This window comes from Ambystoma mexicanum, chromosome 10 (assembly GCF_040938575.1).
Source record: "Ambystoma mexicanum isolate Mex_15411 chromosome 10, UKY_AmexF1_1, whole genome shotgun sequence".
In the NCBI taxonomy this organism is placed as follows: domain Eukaryota; kingdom Metazoa; phylum Chordata; class Amphibia; order Caudata; family Ambystomatidae; genus Ambystoma; species Ambystoma mexicanum.
The window spans coordinates 736,187,835-736,210,871 of record NC_090932.1 but is presented as its reverse complement, the minus strand read 5'-3'; positions in this window follow the sequence as shown (position 1 = coordinate 736,210,871).

Below are 23,037 nucleotides of genomic sequence, written 5' to 3'. Positions count from 1 at the left end.
GACTCCAGCTGGCTGCTTAGAGAAGCGCTTGTCACACAGAGAGTTGGAGCCAGGGGAGCACAGAGATATAGAGGGAGAGTATTTGGTCAGACCAATTTGTAGATAGCATGGTACATGGCCCCAGACAGCCTTATGGATGATGCAGAGGGATTTGAATTTGATACGTGTAGCAACCGGGAGCCAGTGGAGAGATTTTGGGGCAGGAGAGATACAGTCCCTGGGCTTGAGAACAAGAATAAGTGTTTAGCTCTATTCGGGATAAGTTGGAGGGGGCAGAGAGAAAAAGAGAGTAGACTAAGGAAGAGGCTGTTGCAGTAGTCCAGCCTAGAGAGTACCAGGGCTCTAGAGATATTGGGCCTCATTACAGGTCGGGCGGTCTGGAAATAACAGTGGCGGTAAACCCGCCACCACTGTTAATTCCGGACCACCCGATTACGAGTCCTGCAGGCGGGAGGTGGCGTTCCCGCCAGGTCTGACCTGGCCGGTTTACCACCGCCCGCCTGCAGGCGGACGAGGAAACACCGGCACCATCACGAGATGTTGCCGGTGTTTCCATAATCCTCATTCCCATTGAGTCCTATAGGACTCAATGGGAATGGGGATTTACACCATTCTGCCTCCGGAATTCCCGGGACACCAGGGTTGTAATGCCCCGGTAATTCCGGGAATCATGGAGGCAGAATGGTAATACGAGTCCGGCGGTAACCAGGTGGTTTTACCGCCTCGGTTACTGACGGACCGTAATGAGGCCCATTGAGTTTCTGGGCAAAGGTGAGGAAAGGAAGGGTGCCTCGGAGGCGGGGGAATTGGAAATAGGCCTTCTTGGCAAGGTCCATGATATGAGGGAGTAAAGAGAGAGGAGTCAAAGATGACTCCAATGTTTCTGGCTTCAGATGAAGAAGAGGGAGGGGGGGCCCACCATAGAGGGTGGCCAGAGTGACGGGAAGAAAGTGGGCGCAGGAGTCCCGATAGGAAGAATCTGAGTCTTGCTGGCATTGAGGCATGATCGCTAGAGGCACACCAGGACTGGATAGCAGATAGGCAGTAAGGAATGGTAGAGGAAGTAGTGAGAGTGTCAGAGGGAAGTTTGAAGAAGAGTTGAGTGTCATCTGCATAACATTGGAAGTGGAGGTAGAAAGTGAAAATAAGGTGAGCAAGTGGAGCAAGATAGATGTTAAAGAGTCAGGGTGAGAGGTTGGAGTCCCGGGGGACGACACAGGTAGAGATAGGGGTGGGAGAAGAGAGGGAGCCCAAGATAACCTGGGAGGGACGGTCGGTGAGGAAGGAGGCCAGCCAGTCCAGTGCCCGCTCCGAGATACGAAGGGTATTATGGAGCCGTTTTATGAGGATGGAGTGGTTGACCATATCAAATGCAGAGGAGAGATCACGTAGAATAAGAACAGCAGAAGAGTTAGAGTCCAGCGATGCAAGGAGTTCTTCACAGGTGTTCAGGAGAGCGGTTTCCGTGCCTCTGGATGCTCAGAATCCAGATTGATGGTTGTGTAAGCAGCCAACCAGCTCAGCATGCTGGGTCAGTTGTGGGTAGACCAGTTCCTCCCGGAGTTTCACAAGGAATAATAATAATAATAATGTATTTCTTATACAGTGCTACGCACCCATAGGTCTCTGAGCGCTCAAATAACAGAAAACATGATCCCACAGAGTGGTACTGAATTTATGGACCTCGGAAGGATGAAAGTCTGAGTTAACCCTGTCGGGATTCAAACCTGCCACAGCAGGCTGCATACAGATATCGGGGCAAGCGCTTAGCCCGCTGTGCAATCCGACCGGCTATGGTAGTGAAAGAGATGGGGCGATAGTTAGCTGGACATGAGGAGTTGGCGGAAGGCTTTTTTAGGAGGGGGCGCACAAGAGAGTGCTTCAGGGAAGAGGGGAAAGACCCGGTAGCAAGAGAGTGATTGCAGAAATCAGCAAGTGCAGGGGCAAGGGAGCTGATGTTTTCCTTAATAGTTTTGGAAGAACAGGGGGGGAACTGTTTAGAGGAGGCCTTCAAAGAGCGGACAGCCCTAGAGACCTCATCCGATGTGATAGGAAACAAGGAGGACAGCAAGGCTGAGGGAGGATGGGAGGCCAGGAGTTTGAGGGGGATGGGAGGGTGGATGGGGTAAGGGGGGGAGGAGAGAGTGCTCAGAATGTCCTGAGTTTTTGCAATGAAGTGGGTGGTCAATGCAGTGCAGAGGGCCTGAGAGGGAAGAGGTGAGATGGAGACTGCAGAAGGGTTGGCTAGTTCCTTGCAGATTTTAAAGAGTTCAGCTGTGTTGTTCGATGCACCAGGGATGCAAACCTGGATATGGGCCCTCTTCTTGGAGCAAACATTGGCTTTGGAGAAGGCTGCAAGGCAGTTTGCGAGATGATGAGCTTGAGGTCTGCCACTTACGTTCCAGAGCTCTGCACTTGCGCTTCTGGGCTTCTAGATCAGAGTCGTACCAATTGTTAGGCTTGGTGGCATGTTTCAAATGGATCCTCATGACTAAGGCAAGGATGTCAAGAGTGTTAGTGACGGCAAGATGGAGGTTGCTGAGAGCAGCATCAGAGGTAGAGTCTGCAGTGGGAGGAGAGGGGGGGATGAAGGTAGATACAAAGGCAGCAGCTGAACATCTCGTTTCATCTTCCAGATGTCCAAGTACGAGGTTGGCAGAGCTGGAGGAGGTGAGGTCAGGGGGCCGAGAGGGCTGAGATGAGAAGAGAGGAGGGAATGGCCTGACCAGGAGAGCGGGGTGGTGAGAGGGATGGAGAGTAGAAGATCAGAGTGGATGAAGGCATCAAGAGTGTGTCCACCTGCGTGGGTAGGACCAGAGCGGAGAATGGAGAGGGAGAGCGTTGTGCAAAAGTCACGGAAGAGAGTGGTCGCTATGATTGAGGATTTGGTTGATGTTGAAGTCCCCTAGGAGAAGTTTAGAGGTAGATGTCAGGAGAGAGGAGGAGAAATCAGCCCATTCTGAGAGGAACAGTGTGATAGAGCCATGTGGTCGATAGATAGTGGCAATGGTCAAGGAGGAGGTAGGAGAGATGACCAGCTTGCAGACCAGGCTCTCGAAGGAGGGGTATGGCTGGGTGCATATAAGGGAAGAAGGGACCCATTCAGGGAAGATCAGGACATCCCCACTGCCATCACGGTTGGGGCATGGCTTAGAGCTGACCTGTTTTGTTTTATTCATTTTTATTTGATTTGATGTTATTATCGTACTATATTTTACATTGTTGTATAAATAACTTGTAAGACCCCAAATGGGTTTATTTGATCTAATGTACAAGAGGGGTCATGATTAATACAAATGGAAACAAAAAAAAAGACATGGCAAATAGTCACAGAGAATGTCCATCATGGAAAGGATATAATAACCGAAGGGAACTTCCCTGATGAGTAAATAAAGCTGGGACAAAAATAGAAAAAACAAGAGAGACTAGTTCCCAATATTATTAAAGTGATTTAAATTAAACTATTCTGTCTGTAACAATATTTCAATATTATAGTCACTAATCAAACTCTTACAATAATCATTATCGTATATGATTTTATATAAACAATGACATTATATTTGTTCCATTACTCCAAACATATTGTGCACATGCTAAATGTGCTGCACTACACAGTGCATTTATCTTCTAAAGAGAGACATTAAACATAATAAAAGAAGAGAAGGCTAACCAGGCAATATTAATAATGCATTTGCTTAGTCACATACTAAGCTTTGGGTTCAGATGAATCATGAAACAGGTCCACTCATTAAGCTGTAATCAATGATAACAATTAATGAATTCATTGAGCTTTGATCAAATCAATACACTGAACATTGTTTTGTAATTAGTCAGTAGGTTCAATTCGTCAACACATTGGGCATGAGTCTTGGGCATACATCAACTCATTTCAACAGTCTGGGCGTCAATTAATCAGCAAGTTATTCATTAGACTTGGTTGATGTGTACAATGTTTCGGTATTCAAACAATATCATCTTCATCAGGAACAAAAGTGGTACTAATAACATCAGTGGTATTTATCCAAACTGCCAATGGAGCTGAATGATGTCTTGCTAGAGAGTGTGTTCAACAGGCTACTGTCATGCCATCAACTAAATTACAAAACAGACATAATAAAATAATTAGCAAGGGACCTAATTAACATAACTTAAGCAATGAAAAAATATGTTTTTAATTGAATTAAAATAGTTACCCACTCATATGGCAAATGCCTTTAGGTCATTCTATTTGGAATGAAGTTTCCATAGTCAGTGTATTGCCTGTAGGCTGTAAAATGTAAAACGTGTTATGAATACCCAGAAATTACTAAACCACTGAAGTTAATTGAAATATTGAATTTCTACAGCAAATTATACAAGCACAAACTCTTTTTAATCCTACGGGGGGCGACAGTCATTACATTCTAGCACAATTATGAATGACCTCATTCAGTTTAAGAAGTGTTTTAGAACTGAACTGCACACCTATCCTTTGAAGTAGTATTTAAAGGCCAATATTATTCCTGTGGGTTTAATGTCAGAAACACTCTTTGCTTATTCGTAGATGATCTATAATACAAGACCACATTCAGTCATATGGTTAACAGGTGTAGTTGGGGCCTTAAGGTGCTTTCTATTACTATGACCCGGAGGATATACCACAAATTTCAAGTAGAAATGGATAACGCTAAAAAGGAAAAGTTGTCCGACATCTTTAAACAAATTGATTTTAGCATATATACTCGATCTAAAAAAATTAACAAACTTTCCAGTATTTTTCTACTGGAATGGTTTACCTGTATTTGCCCAAAGATTACTTGTCATTCATTCACTCTTTTTCGAACAGGAAGCCCTCTAAAGTTGGCAGAAACCGTCCTTTTCAAGATTTATCTGGGAGTGATTCCCCCGATGAAACCTCTACAGAATTACAATCGGTCATTGGTATCCACCAAGCTTTTTTGTTCAGAGGTTGGGACAATGAGTGACAACATCATTCATCTGCGAGGGGCTCTCCGAATCAAAGATTGCCAGGCATCTTCCCCATGAGACCCTGTGTTTACCAGAGATGAACATATTGACTAAATTACCTATTTTGAATCTGGCCAATATGATGTTATCAACTGATGGGCCCAGTCTGCTGAATCATGGTTGTCATATGTAGCATCTGTACTTACAGATTGTTTTAAGACTGACATTGAAATTAGACAATGCTTTCATAAAATTAGACTTAACATTTCTTTTTTCTTAGACAATCCTGTGACCAATCCAGCAACAGTGGATTAAGGCCAAAATCCTCATTTACCCCTACTCATGTATATATGCCCTCTGACATCTTACTATTTGAGAAACACGTTCTACAGGAAATAGATAAATTAAAATGTCAACCTAAATTTGTGCATAATAATCGTACTTTAATGGAGAAACATGCACTTAGAAGACTTTGGAGCGATCCCAACCTCATTATAAAAAATGTGGACAAGGGGAGTGGGACAGTTCTGAAGGTGAGCGAACGATATAAAACATTTTTTATAGACATTTTGTTAACACCAGGACATTGCAAGAAACGTAACAATGTTCCAACTTCAGAAATAATCAAAAGGTTGATAGAGGACGTCAATTCTGTTGGTTTTATGAACGTAAATATCAGACAAAAGGACTCAGGAGTCATTGTAAATTAACAAAGCAAGACTACGTGTATTGTCTGGTTGCAACCCTTATAAACAGATAGCATCCTATCAACCCACCGCCCAAACTAGTAACCCAACTCGCCACTAGTTCATCTTCCCTTATATCCCCTCACAGTCTTGTCCCCTCACATTGGTTGTACATGCACCTTTTGTAACAATAGAACACGTTGTAAACAATCACAGTCCTTCGGTTTCTATCTATCCTCCTGGGATCGCGTGGTTCTTCACTTCCGGGTCAGCCACTCCTCAGGTGAGGGGTGTGCGGCTGATGCCACCTGACGCACATCCAGTCGTAAATAGTGCCCCATTGTACAAGCAGGTTTAGGCCAGTATAATCCAAAATGGAGGGACAGGTGGCCTTCCCCCAGTGCACCTGAGAGCTTCCAAAAGCTCTAACCCAGCAGTCCTTTAGTGCATGTCCATTTTAGTAGAAGACATTGGTGCAAGTATTCCCAACAGCTAATAGGTGGGGATATTGCTATGCATAGTCTGTTTAAAAAAGAAAAATAAACTCTCGGGAGCATACATAATTGTAATACTGTAGTTATAGAATACTGTTCCTGTACTGCTCCCATATCATGATTTATTTACCCAACATGATCATAATCATCCAATAGCCTTTGTGGCAACATTTTACAGTACAAATTAGATTGCCCCTCCATCTGTGGCCATCAGTCTTAACACTTTCAAAAGGTATTGGATCTCTAAGAATGACTGATTTGTTTTACCTTGACATCATTCACGCATACTATGTCTCCATGATTTACGTAAAAACCATAAGAATAGCATACATCACCCATCATCAACCTATTGTCTCTGGTTGTGGCTCAGCTCACAAACCCTTATGCAAATACATTGATATATACTTACAACCTCTAAGTCAATAGATGACCTCATTTTTGAAGGACACATCTACCGCAATCAATATATTGGAAGATCATCCTTTTGACCCAGCGTATGTTGTTCGTCAGCTTTGACATTATAGGATTATACAGCAGCATCCTGCAACAGGATGCAATTGAATGCATCAATGAACTCCTCTCACACACAGAGCTCCCTGATAATGTACATGCACTGTTCTAAATTGAACTTATGTCAATTGCATTGGAAATAAATTATTTCATATTTAGCAACATTTACTACCAACAAACTAAGGGAACGGCAATGGGTGCACCAAGCATGGCCATATTGTTTGTGGCTGCACTTGAGGACAAATATATTTTTTCCACCACTAATCCTTTTTTGGAGAATATCTCCTTGGGCCTCATTATAACTATTGCAGAACAGGTTTAACGGCGCCGCTAATGGTGCCGGCGCCGTTAAACCCATTCTGCAATATTACGAGGTTCCCTCTCGGGACCCGCTCTGGGCGTCTGGTTTTACCAGACATCCTTTACGGCTCCCGCGAGGGAACCAGGGAACTAACAACGGTCCTGCTTGTAATGGGCCTATTGGTAGCTCCCTCGCCATTCCCATTGAGCCCTGTGGGGGCCGGGGCCGGGTTCCCTGAAGGAGGAAATACCGGGCCCTCCATACTCGGAATGGCCCGGTATTTCCCCATTCAGGGAACCCGGACACGATTTTGGGGGCAGCCATGCCCTTACTAAGGGCATGGCTGCCTCAAAGTCGTAGTGAGGCCTCTTGTGATCAAGATATATTGCTGATATCATAATCTTTTGGAGAGGCAATCTCAGCACTTTAACAACATTTCGTGCATGGTTGAATGGGATCAATCACAATATTCAGTTCACCATGTCTACAGATTGTCGGGGATTTCCGCGTTGCCCAATATAAAGAAAACTTTTCCATGTCATTGTCATAATACCTACAGACAGGAACACGCTACAACAGTATACTAGGTTTCATCCTGTGCCCGTCATGATGATCTGATTGAAGCCCATATACTAGAATTAGTTGGAATTGTTAGTGAATCAATTAGTATAATTGATTCGCTCTTGACTTGGATCAATGTCTTACCACCTGGGGCTATCCATGTCAGCTACTAAAAACCTGACACAAAAGAGCAACACATTTATTGAGGGATCTTGTGCACAATCCACCAGAAAATGTTAGTACATCTGCACATAAAATAGTTTCTGTACCTAAGTTTAATAATCATACCAACCGATTCTGCCAAATTGTCTGGAAATACTGGTCTATTCTGAATTTCATTCTCCCAGAGTTGGTCATGTCTACTTCATATACATGGTTTGTACTATTGTACGTTATTTCCAATAATGTCTTTAATTTAAGCTTTAATTCTATTTTTAATTCCTGTTTAAATACACAGGCACATTTTGCCCTCTTTAATATGGCTGCCGTGTTACTCCACAATAATTGTAGAGTCAAAAAACACCCCTCACTCCATGGAGGACTTTCTTCCTACTGCAATATGGCCCCCGTCTTGCTAACACTACATAATCTTTGTTCGCCGGCCCATGCTTATGCCTTCTGTCAGAATTAATGGCCACGACACAGGAGCATAACTCAGGTAGTAAAGACTGCAGAATGCCTACATTTTGCTGTGACAACTTCTTTGAGTTTATCTTTTCAGAATATTATAACTCTGGCATTGGCCCTCTACTTTCCTGATTTGCTGTTCAGTTCCTTTGTTTTGACTCTAGTTGATGGCACACACTTATGGAGAGCAGTGAGCCTTTTTCTTACAAAGAATGTCCTTAAATTTCAATGAACTTCAGTGGTTTAGTGATTTCTGGGTATTGATTACTCTTTTTACTTTTTACAAGCTACAGGCAACACAATGATCATGGAAACAGGACTTAATTCTGAATCGAATAACCTAAAGTCATTTAGGATAGGAGTGGATAACTATTTTAATTCAATAAAAAAAGTCCTACTAGTTAGGTTCTATGGTAATTATTTTATTATGACTTTTTGTTAATTTGTTGATCACATGACAGTAGCCGGTTGCTTATACTCTCTAGTAGCGCATGATTCAGCTCCACCGTCGGTTTGTAAAAATACCACTGATGTTATTAGTACCACGCTTTTGGTCATGATGAAGGTGATAATGTTTAAATCCCTAAATGTTGTACATGTCGACCGAGTTTAATGACTAATTTGCTGATGAATTGACGTTCAGACTAATGTTTAAATTTGTATGCTCAAGGCTCATGCCCAATGTGCTGATGAATTGAACCTAATGACTAATTACAAAACAATGTTCAGTGTATTGATTTGATCAATGTTCAATGTACTCATGAATTGTTCTCATTGATTACGGTCTAATGGGTTGATCTGTTTCATGATTCGTCTTAACAAGAAGTTTAGTCTGCGTCCAACCCAATGCATTAATATTGCTTGGTCAGTCTTTTCTTCTTTTTACTGTTTAATGTCTCTCTGTTGAAGATGGATGCTCTGTGTATTGCAGCACTTTATTGTGGTTTAGTATGTACATAATACGTTGGGAGTATATTTATTCCTAAAGTATGGATGAATATATGTAATCTCAAGTATTTTTCGTGTATCAATGTGATGTTATTTTTGGCACAAATAAAATATAATTGTTTATATAAAAATCAAATACACTAATTATTAATGTAAGAGTTGGATCAGAGACCATAATATTGAAAGATTGATACAGACAGAATTGTTTTAATTTAAATCTCTTTAATAATATGATGAACTAGCATTTCTTGGTTTCTTCATCTTGGAAAGGATCGCCGAAAAGAGAAACCAACTGGAACATACATTGAAATGTTCGAGCATAAGAATGGCCTAGAATCCTTTCAATGACATCACCCAATGCAGAAGCCTAATTTGTTCTAGTGCATGCTTAAATATCCATAAACATTTTAAGTGGAGAAGTGTCCACATGAAGCCCAGTGCAAATAGGCAAGTGGAGCAGTAGCAATGTTGAATGATCTAGAAAAGGTCTTATAGTCTCTGGCATTAAGTTGGTTGACTTACTGTTATCCAGCCACTGGGGAAGAGACAAGTTTATGCTGTCATCCCAAAAAGTGTAAAAACAGTACCCTTCAGCTTCCTATATCTTTGCTTCTGTGCACTACACCCACTGACAATTGCAACCAAGGAAGAACCTCACAGTCATGAGTATCATGTCAAGCTTCTGTACTACTTATTGAACATGTGGTCTATGCAGGGCCCCTACAAACCTTGGGTTGGGAGTACATTGTAGGTGACATGATAGCGTGTGTAGGATAACTATTTCTTTTATATATAGCACGTTGTGTCATGAGAACCAACATATTGTTTAAACCATCTTTATTGGATGGAAAAACAAACATTCACAAACCAGTAGAGAACACCAGCAAAGAAATATACATATATTAACCATATGTTCCCACGAATATCTCCATTTTACCATGACCTTTTATGTACAACACTCTACCTTTTCCTGAACACAGACAAAAGGCAAGTACACTTAATGTGAGAGAACACATTAAGAGAAATATGTTACATAAGTCTCCTCATAGTCTTCACTGCACAAAAAGAGCCTTCAAATACTGCTTCATCCTAGGCCTTCTAAATTTCTGGGGGGGACATAAGCTATGATAATCTAAAGCTGCAAAGTCCACAAATGGAGCGTGGAATCTGGAAAGTGAGCTTACTAACCCTCTTGAGCATCTTGAACAACTTCTCAATACAGAGAATATGCCACAACTTCATCAGCCACATGTGAACATCTGGAAGATCTTTCCTATTCCATTCATAAGTGACTCTCCATCGAGCTGCCAGAATTGTATGGCACACAGGGTGGTATGATAGACAGCTTTCATGTAGGTGATAGTTACCCTTAATGACAGCAATAGTAGTCATTGGGAATTGGATATATCTGTACCTTTGCTATGACTAAGCGTAACTCAAGGCAAAAACCTCTAGCGTTGAGAAGAACACCACTATGTATGTATGTAAGCCCCATGTTAATTACAACTTCTCCAGCACATGATTGATCTCATCTATGCCAATCCATGAAACCTTACTGGGGCATAGTGCCATCTGTAAATGCTTTTATTCAGGATTTTGGCACTATGGCTGCTTGTGATTGATTAAGTGATCTTCTGCCATATATCCACAATATATCATCTGTGCATGAAGCACCTATTTTCTTTTCCCGGTATCATAAATAAGTCTATGTCTCAGGATTAGGTGAAGTTTCAAAAGTCCTCAATAGGACGCACTTGTTAAACTCCAGGGTCTGCGCAATTTTCTCAAATTCTGAAGGCAGATTAGAGGCTCCACATTGCATGGAGCTGTATAACCCCAGTACATAATTGTACGTACTGCAATCAGATTTCTCTTAACCCCTAAAATTCTTCTTGCATGCATGAAAACAACTTTATATCCCATCAGAAAACATATTGCCCACTCTGATAAAATCCCTCTGAATTCTACACTCCAAAAGCCCAGCCACAAGTAAAGTCAGGGTTCTGGAATAGTGAGGACAGAGGGATACAAAGTCAAGCCAAAATGCAGAGCTGCTATGTCCCAAATGTTGAGGGTGAAGCTTGTAACTTGCTTATTAACAAGTGAACTGGCCTTCTTAGTTCAATGCCTACATGGTTGTTCCCTGATGTGGTTTTCAGTTACCAGATTTTCCATATGAACCCACTGACATTTTGTCTCCACCCTCATACCCTCTACCAGAACCCTTAATTGTGGTGCCGTATAATATTTGTGGATGTTCGTGCAACCAAACCCGAACCGTTTCATTCTTGTGAATGAGTATCTGTTAACCTTGGGACTTTTACCATTTCAGATACATTTCAAGACCGAGTTGTGCAAGGACTTACATTTTTTAAATTGTGTCTGTATGGGAGGGCCTGAAAAAAACAAATTTGAATAATGACCAGTGTACCCAACCAGGGGACCACTAAAGGAATCCATTTATTCAAATCTTTTTTGAGCTTGGTAAACAGCTGCTGCTACTTAACTGCATATACAGCTGAAATCTTTGGTAATTAAGCAGATTTCCAGATACTTGTTAGACTTGTTCACCCATTGAAGAAGGGTCTTATGGTACAAATCTTGTACCACTGCTGGGGTGTTGAGGATTGCGGTTTTCAAATCATTGGCTCACTTGCTTCAAAATACATCAATGTCCCGTCTCACGGCTGGAGTGAACCTAATAAGGTCACTCACACACATTAGAATCCAATTGTCCTCAAACAGACAAATCTTATAGGATGAATTGGCAGATGAAATTCTTGATGTAGACTGGTTTGGGTGTAGAAAGGTTCCATGATGGATGTAAAGTGTAGTGGTGAAAGTGGACAGACTTATTTTGTTTGTCTTCAAAGTGAGGAATTGGCTGTAAACCTGCTGTTAACCGCTAATCTCGCCTTCAATGAAGTATAGTTGGCTAAAACCATCTGTAGCAGCTCTTCCCCAAAACCAAGCATTTCCAGAGTAAGATTGAGAAGTCCCCTACCCACCCGTTCAAATGCCTTCCCAGCGTCCAGCATTAAAAAATGCTGTTTTCAGCCTCAAACATGTGGACTCGTCCATAAGATGTTGAAGCCTTCATATGTTGTCAAAATTATTTCTGTTCTAGATAAACACGGACTGGTATGGATATAAGAGATATGGAAGAATCATCGCTGATTTGTTTGGACGTGTGCAAGTATAGAATGTTGCATTACGATTGATGAGTGTAATTGACTACTAGGAGTTATGCTGTTTATCTTTCCTCCGAGGTATGTGAATAATCAGAATGCTGGAGTGATTTATGGATTCATGCAACCTGCATTGGCTCCAGACCACATTCAATAAATTAGTTAGGGTTGGTACTAGAAAAATTGCAAACTTTTTTTTAAATGGTGCTGTAAACTTATATTGGCCCGAGTTCTTTTTAGCTTTACGCTGTATTTGCAATTACTATCTCAGTCTCCTCCATAGATGTCTTCAACAAGGCCTTTTGAGGAACCTCTAGCCAAGTTACTGCAATGTCATTCAAATAGCAGAGTTTGTTCAGTATATCTTGGGGATCTGTTGTATGAAGCTTCTGCTAAAAGTGTCTGAATGTCTCTCTTGCTCCCTTCTCCCTGTGCTTCATCCCCTGTCTTCCATTTAATGTCTCTGTTAATTTGGATTTTTAATAGCCTCAGCAAATGGGAAACAGATTTAGAAAGTATTCTTTTAGCCCTCTCTGTCCTATTGTGTTTGAATTGAGTTGGCCTCTATCTCCTCCCAGCCATCTTTAAGTCTGCACGGAGCTGTCTTGCTTATGTTGTTTTTCCAGAGTCGCCACACTCTTCCAGAGTTGCTGCTTTGTCAGACCCCTCAACTGCTTGGACTCCTTTGCTAAGCGGATGAGATTTTCCCTAATAACACCCCTCATAGCACCCCACTTACTTTATATCCATACATCAGTAGTACCATAAGTGTCCCAATACCTGCTCAAGAGCTGCTCGAGATGTCTCCGGTGGTCTGTATCTCTAAGAACATACTCCTCCAATCTCCACTTTTCTTGCTGTCTCCTAATCCCCCCATGCTCAATGGCAACAGGAAGGTGAAGGTCAGTCAAGACAATGACACCGGTGGCAATCTGTCGCAATCTAGTAGAATACTGTTGGGAGAGGAAGACATGATCAATGCATGAGTAGGAACGATAAGAAATGTGAATGTGTAAATAGTTCTGTCCTGTGAGTTCATGAGGGGCCAAGCTCGACCAATCCCATGTTAAGCAGCCTTTGCTTTAAAGTACTGGACATTTCCCTCTGCTCCTCCATGGAGTGACTTGTGGACCTATGCCTGTCATGGTCCATAACTAAACTGAAATCCATCACACAAATGATTTCAACTCTTGCACTGTGTTCCAGCACCCTAAGAAATTTCATGAAAAGCTTTTCTTAACCTTGATTCTGCGCATATAGCAATGCAATGATAAATGTGGGGTCCCAACTTTTGCATATCATGAATTCATAATGCAATTTCTCCCCTCTTCATCCATAAATGATTTGTCGATCATGAGGAAAAAAATGGAGTGCATTCAAATTAACACCCAAACTGACTGGATCATTTTTGGCGTGTTTCTCAATGTCATACAATGTCTCAGTGCCTAGTTTTGCAAAGACTCTTTGATGTTTCACCAGGAAGTTGAGTCTCCTTAGCTTCAAAGACCATCATTTCACGACCTGGATCCCCTTCATTGATAACAACCTGGGTGCAACTTGTTCCTCTAAATTCTCACAAAGCCCACCGCTGCACCCTTCAAATAATTATTCATTACCTTGTGTTTATCTTTTCTAATACCCTCCAAGATCTAATATCAAACTGTAGGTATTTGGAAATTAGAAGACTGGCCTTCAACACGTTAGACCTACTGACTTTTATTTGCAGAAACAACAAGCTTCTTTAATTCTGGGGAAAATGGGGGACAACATGCCGTTTGCTTTTCTTTCTCAAAAAGGTGAAGATACTGTTCACAAATCATTCTGTTGAGGCTAACAGTGTTCGGGAGTCTTCTCCAGGAGATGCTTATTCTCCGGAAACTGTTTTCCTAGGGATCATTCATCATCAATTTCTTAAAGTCTCGTATTGTCTCTCAAGCCTCTCTATTCATTTCTCTATAGTTCTCCAGAGAGGATGTCTCCAGCTCAAACCCTCACTGGTGTTGGTTGTACTCCAGCCTCCTTGGGCCAGCCCCTCCCCTTGTTGGGAAGGCTTCCTGGACAACTGTTAGCACGGTCCTTTGCCTCTCTGTTCATTCAGTCTTCCTCTCATTCACTCCACACTCACCTTTGTTTCCGGATGACAGACGCCTCCAGCTGGGTCTCAAGTGCCGTTAGGGTCGTCAGCAACAACTCTCTCAGAGCTAACTTCTTCTTTTGGGATAAATGTCTTAGCAAGTCTCTATAAACTGGTTATAACAGGATAGGGCACAATGGGTGCAACTTGGGCTACTGTTTCCTTTAGTCGTACGTCAATAGGCCCACTCATAGGCCACCTCCTCCTCAGGCCCCGGGCCCTCCTCCAACTCTTCTCTCTAATTCAAAGGACAAACACCAGAGACCTGTATCAGTATGACATCCTTGGAATCTTTCTTGGTCTAGAGCATTACCATTAGTCCAATTGTCTGTCTCTCCCAGGTTGTAGCCTCCCTCCATTATGACCTCATCCCCCAAGGTCTCCCAGGTTGTAGCCTCCCTCCATTATGACCTCATCCCCCAAGGTCTGATTGGCTTCTTGCTAGAGGTCTTGTCCTGGCTCTGATCTTCCTTCATTTCGACCGCCTTGTCACAAATCCTCCCCCTTAAGCCCTTACGATCGGGAAGGGCATGCAATCTGGATAAGTAATCAGCTTGAGCCATTTTCCTGCCCGGCTGATGGATGGTGTGGAAAGAGTATGGTTGTAGCCAGAGAAACCATCTTAAAACACAGGGATTTGTATCCTTAGTCCTGGACAGCCAGACCAAGGGAGCGTGGTCCCTAACCAGAGTAAATGTTCTTCCCAATAGATAGTACTTTAGAGTTTCTACGGCCCATTTCACTGCCAGGCACTCTTTTTTGATGGTTGCGTAACTCATTTCATGAGGTAAGAGCTTTCTGCTGATGAACAAGAGAGGCCTTTCTTCTTCTCCCTTACTCTGGAAGAGCACAGTGCCTAATCCTGAACCAGAGGCATCTGTATGTAGGTAAAAAGGTTTCTCAAAATCCGGACACCATTAGAATGGCCTTATCCGAAAGGGCACTTTTAAGGGCCACAACACCTCTTCGGTTTCTGTATTCCTCCATTCTCTCTTACGTGGTGCATTGGCTTTCAGAAGGTTTGTCAGGGGGGCAGCGATTGTCGAGAAGTGTGCGATGAATCGCCTGTAGTATCCTACGAAGCCCTGAAAGGCTCTGACCTGTCTAGTCATTACAGGGAACTGTAGCTTACTGATGGCCTCTACTTTCTCTTGTTGAGGACGGATTTCTCCTCGACCGACATAGTAACCAAGGTATTTGGTATATGTGTTGGCCAAATGGGTCTTTTTGGGATTGACATGTAAGCCGGCTTCCTTTAGGGTTTAGAATATCGCCTTTAAATGTTTTAAGTGATCCGGCCAACTTTGACTGTATACCACTATGTTGTCTAGATATGCTCCGATGTATTCTTCATGGCCCTTTATCAAATAGTTCATTAGCCTCTGGAATGTGGCTGGGGCACCATGTAGCCCGAAGGGTAACACAGTAAACTGGAACAATCCGGCCGGGGATGCGAAAGCCGTTTTCTCGCGGTAAGCATGGAACAGTGGTATCTACCAATACCCCTTTGTCAGGTCAATTGTCGAAAGGTACTCCGCTTTGCCCAGCTTCTCTAACAGATCGTCAATTCTGGGCATAGAGTATGCATCGAATTTTGAAACTTCATTTAACCTTCTAAAATCCATACAGAAGCGAGTGCTCCCATCTGGTTTAGGGACCATTACTAATGGTGAACACCACTCACTGTGAGATGGTTCTATTACCTTCAGGCGTAGCATCTCTTCTATTTCTTCATTAACCACTTGTAGCCTGGCTTCCGGGATCCTATATGGTCTCAGCCTCACCTTTGTACCTGGGGATGTTTGTATGTGGTGACATGTCAATGATGTTCTACCTGGGATTGAAGAAAAAAATCCCTGTGTAACGATTGATTAGGTCACACAGTTCTTTCTTTTGACGTGGCCAAGGTCTGGGTTAACATTCAGGGCTTCTTTTCCTATGTGGTCTTCCGCTGAGGATAGATACTCTGGAGCTATTTGGTCATGCTCAGTATTAATATCCGAAGTTTCCTTAACGGCGTGACCCCCTAGCTTTAGTAGCAGTTTTGATGGGATCTCTTCGGTCTTGAACGCCCCTATTGCGGCCACCGGCTCCTTCCATTCCTTTAAAAGATTAATGTGGTATGTTTGAAAGGGAATTCTATTCCCAGGTTGATGGACTCGGTAAGTAACAGGGCCCAAAACTTCTATTATCTGGTATGGACCCTTCCAAGATGCTAGCATCTTATTTTCTGTAGTAGGGAGTAGCACGAGGACTTGGTCCCTCACCTGGAAGGTACGTAACTTCGTTCTTTGGTTGTAATAATGCTCTTGTTTGACCTGAGCCTGTTGTAGATGTGACTATGCCACCTCCTGCAATTTCTCCACTCTGGACTTCAGCTGAGCCACATATTCGGTCAACGACATTTCTGTACTTGGCTGCTCCTCCCAACTCTCCTTTAGGATATCCAGGAGAGTCCTTACTGGTCTGCCGAATAGCAACTCGAAAGGAGCAAAGCCCGTAGATGATTGGGGGGTATTTCTCAGCATCATCAAGATCCATGGTATTAGTCGGTCCCAATTCCTCTCTCCTGGCAGGATGGTTTTCCGCAGCATTTGCTTTATCGTCTGATTGTATCTTTCGACAAGTTCATCCGTCTCGGGATGAGATACTGCCGTCCTGATTTTCTTGATACATAGGGTGTTGCATACTTGCTTTAATATACTGGACATAAAGTTAGTGCCTCGATCCATGATTATTTCTTTGGGGATCCCCACTCTGGCCATGAAAGGAACCAAGACTTGGCATATTTGTTGAGTATTCGCAGAACGCAAGGGAAAGGCCTCTGGGTACCTGGTGGCATAATCTACTATTACTAATATGTATTTGTGGCCCCGACTTGAAGGGTCCAGAGGTCCGACTATGTCCATCCCTATACGTTGAAAGGGTTCCAATATCAACGGCATGGTTTGGAGGGGTGCCTTTAAAATTTTGGGATTGTTCTTCTTTTGGCACTCAGGACAAAGCTGGCAAAAGCGTACCACCTGGCCATAAATCCCTGGCCAGTAGAATCTCGCCAAGGTTTTCTGAGTGGTCTTCTCCGCCCGAGGTGTCCCTCTCCCACTTGAAGATGAACCACTTTTAATACAGTCTGATAGTATTTGCTAGGGACCAGAAGTTGTTGTGTGGTTGCTTTTTCTGTAGATTCTGTAAGGCGACAATATAAGCCGTTCTCTTTCATAAAGCATGGCATTCTTTCATCCGGTTTGTCGACCACTGAGGCTCTTGCGTGTTTCAGGATTGGATCTAGCTCTTGTGCCATGCGAAAGCTGTCACCCTGTTTATCAATCCTCCAATCTATCGCCACCGGATACATATTTTTCTCTATCCAGCACTTATTTCTAGCCTCTTTGTAGACTCTTCTTCAACTTAGGTTTTCCGGCGTTTAGGTCTTGGTCATAAAAGGGGGCTTCTTTCAGCCAGTGGTTTTCCAATTTGTGGATAAGGTGGGGAAGACCTGGGACATCAGAGCCAATCAAAAGCGAAACAGGCAACGTTGGCATCACAGCAACTTTTACAGCCATTTGCTCACCTGCTAACTTTATCTTGATTTTCTTAAGTGGGTATATTTTAACATCCCCGTGAACACATCGAATGGGTATATTTTCATTTGAACTTCTCACCTCTCTTACCAGTTCCGGTTGGACTGCTGTCTGTAGACTTCCAGAGTCCAACAAGGCTCTGGTTGGCCGACCTTCCACTTCAGCCTCACAAACAAATGGATAGGTGATCTTGTGACTTGGGGTTGAACTGCATGGATCTACCTCCTTTCCCCCAGCTCTTTCAAAACTTCCGATGTCCATTGGCTCTGACTTGATTTTCTTTGGACATAACCTCACCAAGAGCCCCCATTCTCCACATTCAAAACACTGGGGGCCCCGCAGCGGGGCGCTTGGGGTTCGGGAAGGGAAGGTTGATCCAGGGGTTTCATGGTTAGGTCCGGGTCTTGACGGGTCCCAGTCTGTTCTGCGGAACATCGAATTTGGCCAGCGTGGATTGTTGGCCAGTCTAGAGCCTATGTTATTAGTGACTCCGACCGCCCTAACTTGAGGAGGATAGGAGGCCAATCTCCCCTGTCCCGCTTTCTGGTAGGCGGAAGCTATGTCCACTGCTTTGAGTAGGGTGGGTTTATGGTGTTGTCGCACCCATCTCTGCATTGGAGGAGGAAGGGCCTCCACGAATTGCTCGAGGACCACCTTCTCTACCATCTCATGCACAGTAGCAGAAGTGGTTTGCAACCACTTGTCCCCAAGTTCCTTAATTCTGTAAAACAACTGTCGAGGGGTTTCCTCGGGCAACAGCTTGGTATCTCTGAACTTGACCCTGTAGGCTTCTTCATCGTGGCCCATTCTCTCTAGGATGGGCCATTTCATCTCACGGTATGTAGTGTCTCCTATGGGGTTAGCGGCCTGGTATGCGCTCTGCATTTCCCCCATCATAAGGGGAGCAATATAGTGTGTCCACCTCTCGACTGGCCATTGAGCGTTTCGGGCTACCCTTTCAAAGTTAACAACAAAATGGGCAGGATCTTCCCCTGGGGAGTATTTCTGCAACACTGACGCAGGAACTTATGGCTGGGCTCTAACTGCGGTAGCTTCTAGCAGCAGAGCCTGTTGCATTTGAATAGCTTGCTGGAAAGCTTGCCGGTCAGCCTGGGCTTGCTGGCTCTGTATCTGAAGGGCTTGTTGCAGCAGTTGTTGTCCCTCCATTAGTGACTTTATCAACTCTTCCATCGTGTTTCTTGATCCCACCGCTGTCCCCAAATGTAGGTATTTGGAAATGAGAAGACCAGCCTTCAACACTTTAGACCTACTGACTTTTATTTGCAGAAACAACAAGCTTCTTTAATTCTGGGGAAAAAGGGGGACAACATGCTGTTTTCTTTTCTTTCTCAAAAAGGTGAAGATACTGTTCACGAATCATTCTGTTGAGGCTAACAGTGTTCGGGAGTCTTCTCCAGGAGATGAGACTCTATTGCCTTTTATTCTCCGGAAGCTGTTTTCCTAGGGATCATTCATCATCAATTCCTTAAAGTCTCGTATTGTCTCTCAAGCCTCTCTATTCATTTCTCTATAGTTCTCCAGAGAGGATGTCTCCAGCTCACACCCTCACTGGTGTTGGTTGTACTCCAGCCTCCTTGGCCCAGCCCCTCCCCTTGTTGGGAAGGCTTCCTGGACAACTGTTAGCACAGTCCTCTGCCTCTCTGTTCATTCAGTCTTCCTCTCATTAACTCGACGCTCACCTTTGTTTCCGGATGACAGACGCCTCCAGCTGGGTCTCAAGTGCCGTTAGGGTCATCAGCAACAACTCTCTCAGGGCTAACTTCTTCTTTTGGGATAAATGTCTTAGCAAGTCTCTATAAACGGGTTATAACAGGATAGGGCACAACGGGTGCAACTTGGACTACTGTTTCCTTTAGTCGGACGTCAATAGGCCCACTCATAGGCCACCTCCTCCTCAGGCCCCGTGCCCTCCTCCAACTCTTCTCTCTAATTCAAAAGACAAACACCAGAGACCTGTATCAGTATGACATCCTTGGAATCTTTCTTGTTCTAGAGCATTACCATTGGTCCAATTGTCTGTCTCTCCCAGGTTGTAGCCTCCCTCCATTATGACCTCATCCCCCAAGGTCTCCCAGGTTGTAACCTCCCTCCATTGTGACCTCATCCCCCAAGGTCTGATTGTCTTCTTGCTAGAGGTCTTGTCCTGGCTATGATCTTCCTTCCTTTCCACCACCTTGTCACACAAACCAAACAACAAAACATAGCTATTCAATTAAGATACAAGAGGGTATCTAGAGTAAGTAGAGTTAATCACCCAATGACAATGCAACTGCCAATGTTGCACCATGTTCATTGTCTTGGGCACCAGGCATCTATCAATTTGCCCGTATTCAGGTTTCATTTTCAGCATTATTTCAAATTCCAAAATCTAAGTAGAAAGTCAAGTGACTATGGCCCTCATTTCGAGTATGGTGGTAGCCATGGAGCAATTAGCTCCATGGCTGCCTCCCATACCGGTACCATCTCTGGCGTCGTTCAATGGGGACTTACCGGTCCATTCCGATCCTGGAGGGACCGGTAAATCCCCATTGAACAAACCATTCCCCATTCCCATTTGAGCCCCCACAGGGCTCAATGGGAATAGGGAGGGCGCTAATAACGGGCTTGTGACTTGAGAGCCCGTTATTAGCGCCCTGGTCCTTTAACAGGTCCCGTCCAGAATGGCTGGTCAGACCAGCCGTTCCTGGTGGGACCCGCTAAGGGACTTTGTAGAAGGGTAGTAAGGGATTACCGGCACTGGTCTCCCTATCGGTGCCCGGTATCCCTTACCGCCCACCTTGGAATGACCCCCTATGTCCAGATAACAAAAAGAACAGGTTCTCAAAATGATGATATTGTAGAACAGAAACATCTCCATGGAATTTAAATAGTTTGAGATTTCTATCTGTCAGCAAAGACCATGCCACAAACAACAGTGGCAAAATGCCACCTTGAATTCAGTAATTCATGGCTTTTCACTATCAGATTATTCCTTGTGGCATCCTATTCAATATTCCTCCAAGAAAAAGTTTTAGCTAATAGTAAAATGCCCTACAATTCTCAAAACGGGGGGATTCCTATTGCCACATCACCTGGATTCTCCCCTTCTGATTTTCCCGTTCATTACCTCAGGAATCTTATCCCTGCCTCATTTCCTTGTCTATTTTACCTTGAAGCCCACAGAGGAAGAACTATCTATTTTGTTCCATGCTGGACCTGCTCTCCAATCACCTGCTTAAACTGGCGATACGGAGCCAAGGTGGATGGGGCAGTGTCATTATATGAATGTACTGCACTGTCTAGGAATCCAATCTCAGCATCTCCTTGATTGCAAAGTCATGTAGTTTAATAAGTAGATCTCTTGAAGCGGTTCTTGGTTCCGGACATTAACAACCCACTCTGTGTAATTTATCGGTATGAAGCTTAATGCTTGGGTCTTAGCCTTGGTTAGTTAAACACTTTATTCGGTTTTCACCATTAACAGTAAGTAAAATAAAGGGCATCTGGTCTTTCCATCTAATGACATTGCATCTAATGCCAGTCCATCACATTTTTCCACCTAGAAACTTTGCATCTAATGCATTTTTTGGGGTGTGGGGGGTAAAGGGTTAATTTTAGTTTAGGTGCAATATAAAGGGTAAAAAACAGGGGTTGGGGGGGACCCTAAAATGCATTAGATGTAAAGTTTTTAGATTGAAAAAATTTGATGGAATGGCATTAGATGCAATGGCATTAGATGGAAAGACCATAAACCAAATAAAGCACATAATAATTAAATAGAAAAAAGATTACAATTTTCTCACAAGACCTTTAAAAGCTTCAGCAGTGTACTTACATAAATCATTAAAAAAAATGTGCATCTACACATAACAAAACAAAATTCATAGAGTCTGAGACATGCCTGATGTTATTAGCATTAAAGTGGTTTTCAGCCATGGGCGTCTCAGGTCCAAGAGTTTTGGGCAGATAAATAGAAAGCGAGTTAAGTCCTCCTCAGTCTGGCAACCACAAGTACACAGCTTTAAGTCAAACAGCCATTTCATCCGTGCCCTCAGAGGTAAAACATTCAGACGGATCATCGCAATGATCCGTCTTTGTGTTGGTGAGTGGAATAACACTCAGGGAAAAATGTTCATAATGGGTCTGGCAGGCCCTTCTCAAATGCCCCAACAAGCTTAACTTATGCATACTGTTTCTACCAAGAAAAACATTTCTCCTTCTAGTTTTCATGCATAGTTGATCTTTAGTAATTGTCCCGCCCCTCACCTCGTCAAACCGAATTCCCCACTTTCTTGCCACTTTATTGCACAAGCTAATACAGTCTTTATACCACGGACATATGGCATACATCTCTGCCTTTTATAATTCTTCTCAAACATTCAAAATATTCTGATTCTACGATGGAGAAGAATGTAATTTGCAGGAATATTCTAGAAACCTAAATTCAGTCTGTACGCCAATGTTTGAGACCCCAGTCTCTAGTGCAAGAGCGGTTACCGGAGTGCTTGGCAACAAGCCTAACAACTTTCTTAAACAAATACCAAGCATACGGTCCACAGAGGTGCAACTCACAGTTCACCACAACTAACTGCCATACAATATGGCTGACTAGATCTTAGCCTTGAAGGCTTGGATACACTTATCAAAGAAAAACCCACGAAATTTTGGCTAAAGTCTCCTAAACCCACCCAAACTAGACCACTGGCAGTTACTTGCAAACCTGACACTCACGTAGCAGCATGAGTCCTCCACACTTCTTAACCTTGTCTATGCACCAATTGTTTTTATTTTCTTTTTTAGAACCAAACACAACGATCTTAGTTCTCTTTAGATTTAATTTTAGACCGTTGTTTTCAAAATTAGTATATGTATAGTCAATGCTCCGCGCCAACCCCTTAGGGGTCAAAACTACTGAATCATCTGCATAAAGAAGAGAAGGGTATAGCACCCCATTCAGTATTGGTGGAAAAGAGCCCATCGGATACGAGGGCAATATAAAATCAGAAAGAAAAATAATGAACTAAAGAGGGGCCAATGGACAGCCCTGATGCACACCTTTG